The sequence below is a fragment of the Patagioenas fasciata genome, chromosome 8, assembly GCF_037038585.1.
Source record: "Patagioenas fasciata isolate bPatFas1 chromosome 8, bPatFas1.hap1, whole genome shotgun sequence".
Classification (NCBI taxonomy): domain Eukaryota; kingdom Metazoa; phylum Chordata; class Aves; order Columbiformes; family Columbidae; genus Patagioenas; species Patagioenas fasciata.
The window spans coordinates 6760217-6778392 of NC_092527.1; the positions used below are offsets into that span (position 1 = coordinate 6760217).

The 18176-nt window shown below is 44.5% G+C and overlaps 1 protein-coding gene across 6 annotated transcripts in view; it reads right to left on the reverse strand.

Moving 5' to 3' along the window:
- The window catches only part of SGMS1 (sphingomyelin synthase 1), a 91738-nt gene that overhangs the window by 72983 nt on the left and 579 nt on the right, over window positions 1-18176 (reverse strand). The window lies entirely within an intron of this gene.

The window sequence follows — 18176 nt, forward strand, 5'->3', positions numbered from 1 at the left end:
CTTGGGCAGCTATCCCATTTTGCTCTCCTTTTCAATTCACCTTCCTGCCCAGAGAAGCTTAACCAAAGAAAGGCTGTAGAATGGGAAAGTGGCAGGGATGACTCCCGCAGCACCACTGGGCCAAAGCCAGCAGACCCAAGATCAGCGATTACTTTTTCCAGAGACTCTCTTCAGTGCCGCCATCAATTTGGCATTTTCTTCCACTATTACAACCCTTAAATTCAATCACCCCAAGCTTCAGGGCTTTTATTTTCAAGATATCCCCATGCAACAAAAAGCCTCTCAGAGTTGTTCTGCAGCATCGGTTGAATCATCCTGTGCCAGACAAGGTTCTGTCTGAGACGTTGGCTATTTTCAGCTCCAGGAGTTTCCTGAGCCTGTATTTAGTAACCCTCAGGGAATCTCTCATCCAAATCCTTGCTCAGCACCCCCGGAACATGATCCTATTTAAACTCTTTATGTCCAGAACATTACCTGGCGAGGAGGCCGACACATCCCTCACTGCAGAGGCGAGTCTACGTGCTGCAGCGGCTCCTCGGGACTCCAGTTACTGCCGCATCCCGTCTCCCACACAGATGGGGTGGAAAAACACCCCTTGTTTCTGGCTCCCAGGCTACTTACAGATTCAAGCAGGTATGTTTACACTGCTACCTAACTTGTCATGAGGTGTCAGGTTGCCTCCCTCAGCTCTTTCTCCTAAACAGAAGCCAGGTTACAATCCACAGGTTGAGAACACTCTTCCTCTCCGTGATAACATGGGGGAGATGTTTTAGAAAACATTTACTGCTAAATAAAAAAATGCCTTTCCTTCACAAGAAAAATTATACAGAAATAGACTTTAACTCAGTAGATTCCTTTGTGATTCCTAAGATGCCATCCTCAGATTTTCAAGCATTAAAAGTAGGAGAACAAGTGATTTTTTACATTCTTTCCCTTGAGGCATCACCCCCGGCAAAGCCAAAGTTTCTCAGTATCCCAAAAAGCTGATCACTTTGGCTTCTAATGCTGCTCAACAAATGTCAATAATGTATTTCATATTTCCTTTAGGATTTAAACAGCCTGCACAGCAAGAGGACAGAGCAGCAGCCACCCCAAGAGATGACAGGGCTGAGCGTGACACTGCCTGAGTGACAAGTGACGATGCCACCAGATCTCCTCACCAAAGGCACTTTGTGCATTCACTTGTGCTTTATTTTTCTAAAGTGGAAGCCCAGCACTTCAGCCAGCACTCCTCAAATACATTTCCAGCTGCTCCTCCTCACCACACAGCAACATTCAGAGACAACTCTGGGGAGGAAAGCTCCTGGAAACTGTTCCATAAATAAAAATTCATCTGGTTATGGATGCCAGTAATTTTTCACACAATAAATGGCTTGGAATGCGATACGCCAATCAAAATGAACATTGGATATGACGCGTTGGCCCGCTACATCCCACGGCTGGCGCTCAGCTATGTTAGAGGTCCTTGTTCACCATGGCCGTGTTCCAGTCTGAGGGTAAAAAGGTCGCCTGTAAGCGGTTTATACAGTATGTGAAATGCTTTGTTTATCCAAAAATATTTTAGCTCCAAGAAACATTAAAGCAAGACAGAGATGTTAGCATTTGCATGGTAAAGAACTGCAACTCCTCCAGATATTGCCAGAAAATTTCTTCCTTACGGCTTTACCGCTATATTAGACTATTCTGCTAAAGGAAAACTACAAACAAAAAGCAAAGTGTAATGCTCTTAATATGCTAAAAAGGGTCACTACGGCAAGGATAAGAACAAGCAGAGGTGGCATTTCATTCTTGCATACTTTGTTCAGATCGTTGTATTAATCAGTAGGAAAAATTTGATGGTGCAGCATGGTAACCCAAAACTTACGAGGTCCTTTCCAGCAAGCTGGCTCTGGAAAACCACTATAAAGGGATTTTCCTTCCAGCCTAGTCTGTGATTTAACTTGCAGTGGTGAAACCCCGCCTGCCAGCAGATACAGTCATACCTGCCTTAAAAATAAAGCTCTGCCCAAAGCCCATTAGTTAGGCTGTTATTAAGACAAGAGCAATTAACCACACTGGTCTCCAGAGACAAAAGCATGGCAGTTAACATGGGAGATTTTCAAACACCACTCCCAATTCGGCACAACTCAATTGTCCCAGGGGCACAAAACTGGAAGACAGGAATATTAAGAATGTTACTCTTCAAAAGCAGCAAAGAAGCATCTCTTTATAGCACGGAACTCTTCTCACTTAAAGACATGTTCTCAACAGATTTGATTCCTGATGGCTGTTTTAGTAGAGCGGCAAAGGCTACATTCCATGTGCTGGACCATCTTGCTTAGGCCAGGATATGTAGCTAAGGAAAAAAAAAAAAGAGGGGCAAGGGACAGTTACCTCCAGCCCCACTACACCAGAGCTGTGGCACTACTGATCAGCTCCAGGTGAATGTTTCTTGGGTTGTGGTTTCACCGCTCACCCCTGCCAGGGAATTCCCAACCGCGAGCTGGTTCTGCTCCAGTTCCTCACTTCCATAAAGCATCTAATTAATCCACGGACTTACGTCAAGCTACATGACAAATGTAGAATTAACCAAATAGAAACAGGGGAAAAAAAAAAAACAAAAAAGGCTGAGCTTTTCAAACAGTGATCTGCTGTTAAATTACACCATAGGAGATGCTATTCAGCACTGGAGCGATACCAAAATCCTATGTGCAGCAATATAAGCCCTACACTTTGATAATCCGTTCCCCTGTAAGGTACTAAAAAACACCTAGACCTTCACATAGGTCTTTACTCATCCTGCCTTACAGGCTGGGATTTGCCTGATGTGGTCAGAGACCTCAAACAAACAGGAACCACAAGCAGTGAAACCCAGACAATCCCATATGCAAAAAGAAACCCCAAAGAAAGTAAGTCGGAATAAACTTTGGTCAACGTGGTGCTTCCCCTCCATGAGGTTAACTTCAGCTCTACATGATTGTTTTTCAAGACTAGTCTTGCACAACACTGAAATATAAGAACACTAGATGAGGTTCAAGAGTTTAAGCAAAAGCTAACAAGTTTATTTTGGGTCCCTGATGAGAGCCCTGGCACTAACCTGCACAAATAATCACAGCTTATTTGCCAGAACAATTTCAGCCTGGCTCTAAAAAGCCGAAGTTACTGCTTAGTGTTGAGCAAGTTGCAAGACCAAGAGCACATCGCAACCACCCCATGGACAGTAAAACTGGTGAGACCTCCTTTTCCAGTTTTTTTACATCAGGGAGAAAAGCGGTTAATGCCAGGCATATTAATTTCTGCAATTAACTGGTTTGCTTAAATGCAACATACAAAACCATCTGCAGTACTTTCTGAGGTATGAATAACAGAAAGAGCAAGTCAGGCAAGATTTTCAAGTCTCAGGTTAAGGAAAAGAACAGTAGTGCACCTTTGAAAGCACAGGAGGGGCAGAAAGGAAGGATCACCCAGCACCTCCAGGTTTCACACCTCTGCAATCCTCACAAATCAGTTCTCTTTTGCTTTCTTGGAAGGCACAAACCAGCCTAAATCTGAACCGCACACAAGCAGGTGTGCAAACGGCACCTCTGCTCTAGCAGGTCTCAGGCGTCTCAAACTCAAAGACATACAGATTTTAGTCTTTGCTGCCAGGTAGTACAAAGAGCAATAAAGTTGCCCTGTGTCACTGAATTGACATGGCAATACTAAAGCAGACAAAGAGGCTGGAATGCAAAAGCAACATTCAGTCTCCCCATCTACACAATTTCTTCTCCAAACACTTGTAAAATGACACGACTATCCTGGTTAGTTCTATTAAATCACCAATCTACTACAGACAGACCACAGATCCATTGCCAATGCCCCCCCAGTGATTTAAATTAGTGGCACAACCGTTCATCACCACCTCACCAAGAGACCTTTTCAAGTGGCATGGAAAATAAACCTATTCCCTCCACTTCCAGATACATACAAGGGTTATGCTCACCTCAGAGAAATAACAGCCTTTTGCCTTCTTCAAAACTCTGGTTTTGTTTGGGGTCTGAATTAATTACAGGCCAGAGCGCAGACGAGCGTTGGCTCGGTCTCAGTCGCCCGACGAACTGCGTGCGCTGCTCTGACCGAGGGAGATCTCCCGGAGCAGATTTCACCAGCGGACAGCAATGAAAGCTAAAACCTGTTGTGCTATCTCCTTTCCCATCCCTCTGCACAACACATTTTGGTTTTAGGCTATAACATCTGATGCAGGAGGGAAAGCAAGGATGGGCACAGGCACAACAGCCGCAAACACCAAGAACGAGACGTTTCTGTTTCACATTGAGTTACATTAGCTACACCTTCAACTCGCATTCAGCCTTTCTGGAGGCACGGTGGCGAGATTTACAGTGTCACACTGATGTCACCTTCACATGTGGTTTCCCCGCAGTCACAAGCTGCTTACAAAGAGCCTGTCACAACCCTCACCAACTAGATCAAACGCTGCTTTTTTGCCTCTTGCTTAATAGGGAAACAATACGATTGAACAAGCTGGGTTGGGTGTGGAAGAGGAAGACACAGGGGATTGAGTAGGTGTCTCCTGAGTGGTGAGTAAGTAAAGAAACCCCTAATTTGAGAATACAGAAATTAGTGAAGCTCTTTTCTAACTATGAGCTCCATGAGCCGAAGGCAGTAAAAGCTTCGCTCTGGGGAAAATCCAAAGGTCAGAAAGAAACAAGTTCAGAAGCACCAAACACTGAACAGATCTCCATTGTAAGCTCACATAGTATTTACATACATGGACAAAGTGACCCTCAAATGGTGGCTGCTCTCTTCATACCTATGGTGCTTCCCTGCAGTTAAGGGACAGCACAGGTGTGCACCAGCGCAACAGAGCTGCACAGCAAGACCTGGGCAGCAGGTTCTGCACAAGGGAAGCGAGCAACGCTAAGGAAAAAGAAGAAAGCTGGCCAATATCAAGAACACCTTTTCCCGAAGCAGCTTCTCTTGATCGAGAGCTAATTTTCACCTCGGACAGCTAGCAACGAAGGGATGCACACCCAGAAGTACAACCTGAAGCTCTGCTGCAGTTCCATCCTCCCCTCTTTTCTCTTGTTTTAAAAAGCTTACCAAGCACATCTCACAAATCTCTCACACCCACCTAATGTCAGAGGTTAAGTGGAGCTCAGCACATCTGTTATTACACCAAAATTATCTTACATGTTCCTTTTTGCTCATTCTGTTGGTTCTGTAGTTGTATCAACGGGAAGCAGGAGGAAGCTGGAAGGCAGATCTGCTCATCAGGGCAGCATGGAACAGGTAACGAACAGCACAGTAATTCAATACTCACTTGTTCTCTGGGAGTATTAAATTCCACTGCTGAGGCTGCAGAGGAGCTCGGTGACCAGCTGAGGTGCAGCCTGCACCCACGTTTCCCAAACCGGGCCTGTTTCTCTGGTCACCAGAGGCCAAGCAAGCCGAGGCTTTGCTATCAGTGTGCTGCGAGTGGTTTATTCCCCAAAGGCTGTAAAACATGGCAGCTCAGCAGCAACCCTCCTGATGATACAGGAGCCACAGACCTCCGAATCCCAGCCAGGCTTTGCTGTCAGCTGCCACACACATCCAATTCAGCACCAACTTCTTTCCTCCTGAGACACTGACTTGAGTTTCCTGGGAAGAGAGATTCATTTGTTCTTTTCTTGCAGTGGCCAGAGACCTGCACATAAAGCTGGGTTTGCATTTGAATAATTCACTGCAAGTAAAAAGCAAAGTTACAAGCTGATACCTGAGAGAATGACAAGGCTGCTTTAATCAGTCTACAAAGCAGTGTGTAAGTGTGGCTGATGGGCAATAATTACTCTGTGTTAAAAATCAATACAACCCTAGTCTGATGCAAACGATGCCTAAATCTCAGAGTGCTTTTTAAAAGAGCTTAACAGACACATTAACAAGTGGCCGGTGACTTGCTGGGGGCCAGGGGAGAGTTGAGGCATCATCTCTATAGGAGGGCAGCACAATGTCCCCAGAAATAGTCACTCGAGTTTGTCTGCAACAACCTAAGTACGGCTAAACTCTAAGGAAAAAATAAATAAATGGGAACGTCCAGCCACAAAAGTTAATCTAATTTTCAAAGGTTCCCATAGTTCGCAGCAGAGATTTTATTCCCATCCTTAAACTTTCCTACCCTCTATCTTGATCCAAAAGCCATCAACTTGGAAAAGGAATTTTCTGGACCACGTCCCTGTCAGGTTACAGTAATTGCTTTTCAATCTTGTTTCTCCTGGGTATTGAAACGCATTTGTGCATTGTTGCAACATCCCTCCTATGCAGTTAAGAAATGCTGGAATGCAAAAGCATTCCCCAGGCTTCGGGGAAACGATGACCACTACTCATTTAGAAATTCCATATTAAAAAGACATCCTTTTGAGCGGGCTCTGTTTGCTGGGCCTTTGCCTTTAAAGCCCTTTCAGACAAGCAAAACCTGACCGGCGCTACAAAAGCAACTGCATGAGATGCACTTGAAGGCTCCCGTGTAGCTGTTAGTATTTGGCACTTGGCAAAGCCTCAGCTATTCTGCAGCAGGCTCTCTGCCCCAGAAGCAACAGTTCAGAGCCGTCACCAATGCAACTAAGGAATCCACGCTTTATGTTTAAAGATTCCGCTTTCACTTTGAAAGAACAGCCACACAAGAAGAGATGTGACCATCCTTCTGCTACCAACCCCAAGACGTGGGGCTGGGGAAGGAGGAACTCCCACGCCACACTCTTGCCACCACTATTTTCTAAAGCCCCAGGCCCCAAAGCCAGAAGCACAACCAGCCTGGGTTTGAGCTGCACGAACAACTTACTCTCTCCAACGTCTCCCATGCCTTTCCTCAACACCTCCCATTTCCACTACGCAACCACAATCCTTTTACACTTTGTTTTGAAGAGTTTTACCATGAGTTTTGTATGTCAGCAAGAGCTGCCTTCCCTTCTTCGGAGAGTTTCTATGCTAAGCTTTCACATCTCAACTAGTTACCAAATCGTGAGTTTTGAGAGATGAGCAAGTCCCCTGCAGAAACCCAAGTACTGGATTGGAGAGGGAGTTCCTTACTCTGGTCTGCTCCTGCTAAAACCACAAATAGGCAGAAGTCTGAAAGCTGCATCTGCACACATGTGAGGGATGAATAACTCTTCCAAATAAGTCTGCCAACGAGGAAAACGTTACTTTGGCTTTTGCACTACTACTCTTTTTGAGAGGCCATCTGCTGTAATGCATCTGTTACTCAAGTTAGCTTTTCAAATGCCAAAGAGCCAGTTTTAACAGTTAATCAGATGAGTATGAAAGGTGCAAAACCACTAAGTTGGCAGGAAAGAGATAAAGCAAGCTCCAGCAATGTATTTGCAAATTCGACCCAAACCAAACAACGTATCTTCTCTAAAAAATAATGGAAAAAGGTGAGGAAACTTGAGCTATGTTTTCCTCAAAAGGGAAAAGTGCTGCTGGGGCTTCAGAGAAATCTTGTGCTTGGGAGCAAGGAGTCACTGTCACTAGAAAGGACCTTCCCCCATATGCGCAAAAGACCCCACCATGCCTTATTCAGGAGGTATAACAGTTAACATAACACCAAAAAGGGCGGTAGTACCATAAAAACATTGAAATAATGACATAAAGCAAACTGTTTGAAAAGAGCTGTTCCTGTCTATTTCTGCTCAGCAGCCTAACATGACAGTGACCCACCAGCGCTGCTTTACAGGATTTGTTTTTGGAGTTGCCCGCTTTCAGTTCTGAATGTAAGCAAGAAATTTATGTGCCAGCAGCACCCAGGTCCTTAGAAATATCAGTAGCATAGTATACCCAAGTTTTCAGCAAAAGAAACCTTTTTAGTGCAGATTTGACAAGCCGGCTGGGTCTGGGATCTGGCAAAGCATGAGGTTTGGATCCAACTCCCCCCTGCTGCAGGCCCCCAAATCTAGACACACCTCGGGGTCAGGAGCAGGAATCTCTTCCACCCTTCTTTAAGCCACCTGCAAAGTCTTGGGGCTCACCAAGCAACTGCTAATTCCTCTAAATGGCTTGAATGGGACCATCCCCTCAGTAGGGATGGAGGGAGGGATGCAGGCAGCCCTGCACAGCCAGGAATTGCAGCCAGCTCTCCCCGATTCCAGCCTCACGTACACATTTGCTGGGAAGAGCAACTCTCCTTGAAAGCCATAAATTGCGATCTTGCTTGCACTTGTGGATGTAAACACGCAGGCTGATCTCTTGCAGAGCAAGCATGGCGCAGCAGTACGTATGGCCTGGGTGGGAGCATAACTGGGATGCCTTCACTTGTTCTATTCTGGCTCATGGCAGCCAGCTTGGTGAAAATCCAAACGTGCACAAGCAGGATGAGGATCCTCCCTGCTCTCCCTTGCGGCTCTGCACGCTGGTTTTTTTGGTTCTTAAAGGGGCAGTAACTGAGCCAAAGCACCAACCCCCACAAGCCTGCACTCCGAGAGGTGTTTGTTGAACAGCAACCCGGATGGCACAACTAAAGGCTTGACTGGAATAGGCTTAGCAGCTGAGCTGGTGGCTGCAAAAGTGATCTCTGAAGTCCCAAAAGCAGCAGCAGATTCCACTCTAATCACATGCAGCCATGGGTCTTTTCACATAGGCTTAAAGATGGATTGACACAAGTTGCAGAAGCAGTTTCACTAAGGAAAAAGGAAAACGCTCTCTATGAACTATAATACAAAAGAAAACCCAACACATAACCTAAATTTCTGATGCTGACCTTCCAAAGCCAGGCTTTCTATCCTGTTCTAGCACACTCAAAAAACAGTTTACACTCTATCAGCTGCACATCCTACCAGTTGTTCCAAAGAAACTGCAAGAACATATTCATCCCCTCCCTGAAATTGCAAGGAAATTAATTGTGTATGAGCACAAAAAGAGAATCCGAGTTTGACAACACTTGCCAGAGCAATATTCCTACATTTTGAGTATATAAACACAGCACACAAACCTGGTGACTGATCTAGCAACAGCAGCTGTTGTTTAAATACAAAGCTCCCTGTCTCTTCCCACCTTATCAGAAACCCCAAATACAAATAACAGCCACCCCCCAGGGATGTCTGTGAGCCCAGGGGGAAGGTGGGGACAGCAGGACATGGCAGCGCCTTGAGAAGGTGGGAATGAACACGAGGAGGTGGAAGACATGGAGGAACAGCGAGAAGACCAGTAGGATGGCTCTAAGAGGCGATTTGAAAGTATCTGCTGCTAGCTGCATTTCGTAGCCTTCTACAAACCTCCAAACTTCGATGACAAGAAGCACCACAACTGGTGGGTTTGATTTGGGAATACTTGCAAAGTGTATGTTTCTATTCAATGCTGCGCTTGAAAACGTTTCGCTTTACTGCACATATACTGGATATCAACACTGACACTTAAGGAATAAGTAAAGCACCCAAGAAAGCCTTCAGACAAGGGACCAGCTCTCTTCCTCCTCCCTGCAGTTCCACAGGAGGGACAGTACTGCCCTCACCCCAAGAACAGAAATCACAGCAAGAAAAAGATATTTTCTTTCAAAAAAGGTGCTTTGTTCAAGACAATCTAACATAGAATCATTTGGGTTGGAAGAGACCCTCAGGATCATCAAGTCCAACCATAACCTAACTCTGGCACTAAACCATGTCCCTAAGAACCTCATTTAAACGCCTTTGAAACTCCTCCACGGATGGTGACTCCAGCACTGCCCTGGGCAGCCTGTTCCAATGTCTCACAGCCCTTTGGGGAAGAAATTGTTCCCAAGATTCAATGTGAACCTTCCCTGGCGACAATCTGGCTTCTAAGGGGCTGACTTGAAACCTTGTTTTATTAAAAAAGTACATCAGAAATAAAATATGTGGGTTATTACTAAGCCACTTCACATAAATGGTCACACGGTAATTCGCCGTTGCTTTACAGAAAATAACATGTTAGTAAAGCAGTCTTGGAAAGGAAACAAATCCTTAAATTCAGAAGAGAACAATACTGCCTCCAGAGAAGCCAATGAAGAGATCAATTCTTCCTCCATTTTTTTAAAGCCATAAATACGGAAAGATCAGCATGTTCAAACACTTCAGATGTTTCACCTTACATCCACCCTCTTGCTATTTCCCTCTCAATAAGGTCCTACTCTGCTAGGTAGCATTTCTCCAAAACCTTCTGCGATGCCCTTTAACACTGGAAATGGGTGATGAAGAGGAGGGAAAAATACATAAAATAAAACCAGCTCTAAGATAGTCATGAATTAATTCAGCCCAGAAAGCTCCACTTTGAACAGTGGAGTCTTGGGTTTCTCTGGGAATTGAATCTGCAGCCTCAAATCTCCACCTCAAAGCAGGGATTTAGGGACAGGGATGAGAGGTCCCAGCTCTGGGGTGTTCACACCTCACCTGCCACCAAGCCACACCACAACCATCAACTCAGGGTAATGCACCAGTGAAAACCAGTCACTGCAATCAGCAGCGGAGAGCAATGCTCCAGTGAAAACCAGTCACCACCACCATCAACTCAGGGCAATGCACCAGTGAAAACCAGTCACCGCAACCATCAACTCAGGGCAATGCACCAGTGAAAACCAGTCACCGCAATCACCAGCGCAGAGCAATGCAGCACTGAAAACCAGCCTCCCTCGCCCCGGGGAATTCAAAGGGTTCATCTCCAGGAAGCAGCTGGAGTCAGCCCATGTGCTGAACACGACGATTCGCCCTGTTTCTTAGATGAAAACTCAGCATACATTAACCAGGAGGCTTTAGAAAGAAGCACGCCGTTATTACTAGCACTTGCATGCACACTAAATGTCATGCAATTAGTCAAAGTCTTAATGATAACATTTATACACGAGCTCACAAAACAAATGGGACCAAAGCGTGTGCCCCGAATACACGTCAGTAACCAAGACTACGAGGTGCAGTTATTTTTTCTGGTGTTCCAGACAGGGCAAGGTGTATTTACTGCCTTGTGCACTTGTATATCCAGCTACTTAGAAATCACTTGACTCTGTAAGGTCCAACTCTGCACAACCCAGCTGGAAACACGAGGCAATTACAAGAAGTAGCACCCTACCTGTGAAAGATTCAAAGGTTTCACCTCGATGCAGGTCACAAGAAAAACTAATCCTTCTCATGCAGTGTGAAAAAGTCTTTCTGAACCTATTTGTGCTTCAAAGTGTTCAGATCTGGTTAATTAATTATATTTATTAAGCAGTCTAGACAAAATATAGATTTTTTTTCTTGAAATCAGGCAAACAAACTCAAATATGATTTGCGGTTTTGTAACTATCAAGCTGTTGTGGCCTTTTAATTTGCTATGAGGAGTTTTGCACATTCAGCAAGACCAGACTCCGGAACTTTCACCTTGTAAAGGCTGGAGCTTCCTTGTCCCCACAGCCGCGTGTAGCAGGAACACGTGTAAAACTCCATTCCCAACAGTGTCAGGATACCTTGGCACGAATACAAAGATCAGACGCTGTCACACACGTCATTTACATGCTGAAAATGCAGCTGGACAGAGGCAGGCAAAGAATTTTTTACTTCATCAGTTTTGCGAGGCTTATGGCAGAAGGGCCAAACACCGATCCGGTTACTATCCCATCCGCAAGGAAACACAAGGAATTCATTTAGTAGCATGGCATCGCATCTTGCGGGCTGAATTTCAACACGTAGCTGTTACAGTGGAGCCATTTGAAGGAACACATCAATTCCCTATGATTTTTAGTATATAGTCCGCTTTCAGGCTACAACCATGAAAAGACCAAAAAGGAAGTCCTGAACACGGAAACAAGATGCCCAAATCGTTAACAAATACAATCCAAAACAAACTATGAAGTCAACAACTATTTTTCTAGCGTGGACAATTATTTTAAATATTTGCTCATATCCCCCAACAAACGGGCAGTATTAAAGCACTATTATCAGTGTGAGAGGGATTACAAAGCTAACGCAAACAATCTGCTTTTAACCTCTGAAGTACTTTGTGTGGTATTAGCAAAGGAGTCTAATGGGAAGAACCATAACAGAATTTTCAAGGTTGGCAGCTCAATGAAGTCACCAAGAGGAGATCCCTGTAGGCAGATAGAAAATGCTGCTGGTCAATTCACTTGGGCCATGCTGAGCTGTGAGCTGAGCAGCAACTTTCAGAAGTTCATTTCTTTAAGGAGTAGCAGGTAGTTCATAGAAGACATCAGCTCAGCTGGACAGGCACAAAGAAGCAAACAGTTAACAGCCTTTTCTATTGCATACATCTGGCTTATCTATATCTTAAACACCATCTACCTCAGGTTCTTCCTTCTCCTCCGTTCTCATCCCATCTTGGCACTGACAAACCTCAAATAAAGCTTGGGGACAAGACACATGGCTATATGAGTCTCTGTCTTCTCAGCTTGCAAGCATTTCCAAAGAAATTCTGAACAAAGTGTCAGAATGCAAATAATCCGCTTGCAAAAAACGTGCTTTGGGCCCTGGTTTTGTTTTTAAAATGCCCTTTGATAAACCACGTACTTACATTTCAAAAGAGAGAAAAACTGAAATAGGAGATTGCACATGCACGAAAACAAAGGCAATATCTGACAAGTCATTTTCTTAATTTGTGGATAATTGCTCATTACTGCAAAATAAGGTTTTTGCACTGTTTCACGAAGAGTAGATAAGAAGCCCCAGCCCATTACTAAGGATAACTTTTGGCAAATGCGAGCTTCTCCTAGCACAGTGGGTCTCCATAAAATCATGTCTCCGTTAAACGCATATCCTGGCATCGCAAAAGTACCGGTGGCTGTCACTGGTACTAGTTGGGACCATCCCAGGCTTGCGTTCACCCTTTTCTGTCCATTCTTGCTCTGTTCACAGCGTTGCTTTGAACACCACCGACCCCCACGTGGGCTCTGCCCCTCAAAACACCCAACTTCAGCATTTTAAGACTATCTATATTCCTCTTCCTAAGTCTTGGCCACTTCAAAATTAAGACTAAAAATGCACTGGCTAAACTCTCCAAATCGACAGGACGTTGGCACTTGCTGTTCTTCACGCACCTTGCACGAGCAGCAAGGCTTCCCCTGCCCAACTCGCCCACGGCCGCTGGGTTTTCGCTCCCGTTTAAAGCAAACCTGCTGCACCACCACTAGCCAAGCTGGCTAACAGTCCTCACACCGAAGGTGCCCACCTCGGAGTTCCTTCAGCAGCAAACAGTGAGCGCACTCTGTGATCTGTGTGCCATTGGCACAGCCAAGCAGGTATTTTTGCAGCAATCGCCCTCAAGGTGCTTTTCAAGGTCTTTCCCATCACCGTTACAGCAGGAGTAATTCTTAAGCCTTTCAAAATAGTTTTAAATTAACTTCCCTGATAAAAGTTTTCCAGAGCAATATAATCTGATGACATAAAACTCTCTGCAGAAGAGAGCGCAGGGAAGGTAAAGCACAGACTTCAGAGCAGAAAAGACACTATAGCTTGATTTAGACGGAGCTGTTTCATTAGTATGTAGATTCAAAGCCGTTCCTATGCAGCTATTGAAACGCTACCCAAGCCTTCCTAGCAAGCAAAAATCCATTCCGTGTACAAATAGTGCTTTTATAGCTTGGCACGGTGCTCAACTGCAGAGTCAAACTTTTCAATGCCTGGTAAATTTTTACTTGTAAGTTGCAAGAGAGCTCATGCCAGGAGCGCATATGAAATGCCAGCTCAGTGGCAGAAGGTCAAAGCATGGTATGAAGAGATTTTATGGACGTCTTTCAAGATAAACTTCTTAAAAGCATTGTGCTATCTAGGAAGACACAGATTTATATCACTAGGAAAGCCCAGTAACAATCTTCATGACTCCTTTTCAATCATATCTTTAATATCTTTAACCCACTACCTTGCAAAAAGCACAGCAGTCGGGTCTCCTGTGGGTACTGAGAGCTGTTTCTGTGTCTATTTAATCCTTGGTTATTTTGCTGAAGTTAAGAATAAAAAAGCGATAAATGCCAGAGTTTTTGTGCAGACTGTCCCCTCCAAAAAAACAACTAAACAAAACCAATAATAATTAAACCACAAACAAACAATACCCCACAAACCCAAACCACCAAATCTTCAGCTGCAGAAAGTGTTATTTTACACAGAAAAGCCTCAAAGGTCAGACCCATGGACGTCTGAAGAAAGCGCAACGGAGTTTAAAGACCAATAGCCCAAACTCCATTAGTACCTAATGGCTGCAGGAGAAGGAGAAATTTAATTTAACTGAAAGGCTCTGTATTCTCTACCATTTTGAGATAAGTATTTAAGGTTAAGTTAGTGTCAACAATGACCCTGAACAGCTGTCAAGCACAAAGACTTCTAACATACTGGGTTTTGCCAGCTGTCACCGCACCACAATAGAAAAAAAAGAGATAGTAAAGCCGCATTAAAACCTGGTTTGTCTGCTCAGGGTCTCCCCTTTCCATCTACACAAACGCGCTGTTAGATTCACTTACAAGAGCAAATTTGCAAATGCTTATACACTTCCCCATTGAGGCACTTCAATTGCCTCAATCTGCCATTTTACCAAATTCGAGACTAAGACTTGAAATTCAACTAGCACAAATCTCAGCGCTCCCAACATTACGTTTGCGAGTGACATTGAACGGCATTCAACACACACCAAGCCAAACTAATACACTGACAGTCCAGCAAGGAAAACTATAAGACACTCCAAAATGCAATGCTCTTTTTTAGTCAAGGAAATTAAAGGTGTGAGTGCATTGGACAGGAGGAGATGACAGCTATTAAAAATCCTCCTTCAAACAAGGCTGCAGAAGTTCTCTCCAGATATACTACACAGCTACATCTGCGCACACTATGAGAACAACGAAAAGAAGTGGCTGCTTTTGCAGCAAAAACTCCTTCCAAACCACTGGGGTTTGGGGGACAAGATACCTAGTGTAAAGCTGTTTCAACTCTTAAGACAGGAATTACAACCTCTTCTGTCATCTTTCCTGTTTCCTCTTGCCTCTTTTTTTCCGATGAAGGCTTAGGCAATGTAGCCCCACTCACCATCATCACACCAGCTGATGCTCACCTGAACCTCACCCAACCGGGTAAGAAAGCAGCTGGTTTTCACACATTTATACTTCCTGCATGAGAAAAAACTAAAGCTACTGGATTCCAGGGATCCCTTTAAGTGTTTGGGTTTTTTTCCCCCAACTGGCAACATGCTCCACCTTAAGTCCCTTATATAAAGCAAGCTGCTTCCAAAGAGCTTCAAAATCAGGGAGACAGAAGGCAGACCGTGCTGGGAAGTCCAAGAGAGAAAACAACTTTAGAATCAAGAAGAGGGAGATTCGTTTGTTTGTTTAAATCTAAGCAAATTAGCACAAGCAAACGCTGCAGCTAGTGAAGATGCTTTCACAATAAAGATTTATTAGTGTTTTTCTTTGAATAGGGGTGTGTAATTGCATAGCAGGGCAGCATTGCACAAGTCAATGAAGGAAGCATCAACAGGAGGTGTTCTGCTCCACACGGGTCTTGCTCCTCTAAGTTGGATGAGTGAACTGTAAAACCAGTAACAGCAATAACTATATTTTGAAAGCTGCATTTCTTTAAGAGATACCTTATAGTCTGCTAAATTAGGGTTTCTGTTCTCTTTAGCTCTTGACCAAGAGCTATATCAGTACAAAGCTCAAGCAGTACTTCCAAGGATTCCTCCCTCAACTACATTAATACGTTTGATAACACCAAAAAAATACACAAACGTTTTAAAGAAGTTTAAATATTCACTTACATTAATGAACTATACGCAGCACAGGGAAACCAGTTACACTTAGTAGCTTATTAGGATGGATGTTCTTTTTATCGACAAAAGACAAGCCCAAGCAACCTGCACCAAACACACTGTGTCTGCAAAGTAGACTTTCAAAGCAGAAAATAGAACTGGGATGAAAGCATCACAAAAAGCCAGTAGGTTTCATACCTCCTTCCATCTCCTGCATTTCCCCCCAGCCTTTTGTGAGGAGGGAAGAAGACTTAATTATCAAATTGAATGATGCCGCACATTTCTCCAGTGAGACCAAAACCCTTCGGAAAACACTGACAGTCCACAAGAGGTCAGTTCACGACCCTCAAAACCTTGCAGAACTCAGGTTTTGTAGCTCATTTTAAGCTCACCTCTACTTCAGAGTATTTTTTTCCACATCTAGTTGGTTTTGATGTGTCGCACTTGAATTACGACTGAAATAGCATTCAGGTGCTCTGCTCTATTTCAGCAAAGGGCAGCTTGGACCTACCTCGCTGTGAAGCCCTAAAAATCCTTCTCGCACACCACATGTCCCTCGGAACCACACCGTGAGAGAAGGATCTCGTGTCACATTCAACAAAAGCAGTGCTCACAGATACGTGCAAACCACCTAGTTTGGTTTTTGATGGTGCTATACAGATTAATTTCTTTTATTTTCTTACTCCGAACAGGCCCTTTCTGACATGCTGGCTAACAAGGTCTGGATTATTTTTGTCTGAGCATTTCTTACAGGATGTCCTGTTGCCCCAGTTAAAAAGCCCTTAATTCGGCAACCATGCCTTTACGGCCAGACTGCAGTTGCTATTAAACCTGAGTAAGTCCCAGGCCACCCATATTTAGCGCACCAATTAACCAACACTGAACAACGCAGAGCAGCTGGGATGAGAAGAAGGGAAGAATTTTTAAGTTACCATCACCATTCTTCCTCCACTTGTTCAGTTCAAGAGAACTCAACAATTATTCAATTAAAAGCAGCACCTATTCAAGCTTGATGAGTGTTGAGAGAAGCAGTAATATGCACAGAGAAGAGGTATCCATAAGATGCTACTACCAAGCCACTGCCTTTTAAGGATACCGTTAACTCCGAGTAGTCAAACAATATTCATAAATACCTCCAAGTTCTGAAAATTATTCACATACTGTGGTTTATTTAATTTAGAAGTGTTGCAAGTTTTCATTAAAAGTTAATTAAACCTGTAAAGACATGTGGTCTCCAGATTGATACATGAAAGAGGAAAGTAGTGTGATAAATGATTTGGGAATCACAGTTTGTTGCACAGACCACAAACACAGTTTAAAGGCACGTGAGTGAAATTTAATTCTGCTCTATGTGCACAAACCTGGAAAAATCAAGGTAATTTCTCTGGATTTAAAGGGAGTTTGTTACCTTTATTGTAAAAGTAGCCTTTACCTTTTGTCTACCACCAACCAGGGTTGACAGCATTCTCTTTCCAAACTCTAAACAACTTCACAAAGCTGAGGCCATTCCAACGCCCACCAAAATACTACGTGAAATAAAATCAAAGCACGCCAATACAAGGTCCACTCCCCAAACAAATAAACGTAGCCAAGTCCACCAAGATCAATTTCAGAGCTTCCACTGACCTGAATTGTCAGGTGCCACACCTGTATTTTATATTGGTTCACAAACGGGCATTAAAAGCAACAGAAATCATTCGTATCCATGGAGACCTGGGGCGGCAGAATGGAATCCGAAGGAATCGCCGCAAAACCTGTTGTCGCACCGTGATGCACCGGTGTTGCCATCAGCCAAAGTAACACGAGGACGTTCATCGACAGCCCATTTCCAGCTCTGCTAAGGGAGGCTGCCTGCATCAGCAGCCTTCAACAGAACCATGTCAATATGGCAGAGCTCCCATTTTCTACAGACAATACCCTTTACTCTCTCTTTCCATCCTTGCCTCGTGTATTCACGGCGCCTGAAGGCACCTAGGCCTTTGTTAATGAGGTTTTCACACAAAATATAGTAAATTAGCTTGATCAAAACAGGGCCTCCAGCAGGAACACAGTAAAAAAAGAGAACCACATGCATTATACACCCAAAAAAAACAAAATAATCCACCCTGTCAATCAGCAAGGAATTGCACAGGCAAAGAGGGATCATGCCCAGCTGCCAGGGTGACACTGATGGTGCTGGTGCCTCTCCTTCTCTCCCCTGTTCTGCCCTCTTTGTCCCCGAGACCCTCAGGCCACCGTCACCCCACAAAGCCGGGACCCAGGGAGATGGTGCAGCCCTAACGCCACTGTCATGACCCCCAAAGTGGTCGGGGTGGCTGGGATCTCCTGTCCCCTCACAGCACATGCCTCCAGCTGCTTTTGGAGCCTTGGCACCCAGGGAGCAGAGGGGACCAAGCAGCCCCTGGGCTGGAGGTGGGCCCAGGCCTGGCCTAAGGAGGCCCTAAGGCCCCCAGCCTGGGCTGAGGGGACTGGGCTCAGCCCCGCCGTCCCACCCCAGCTGA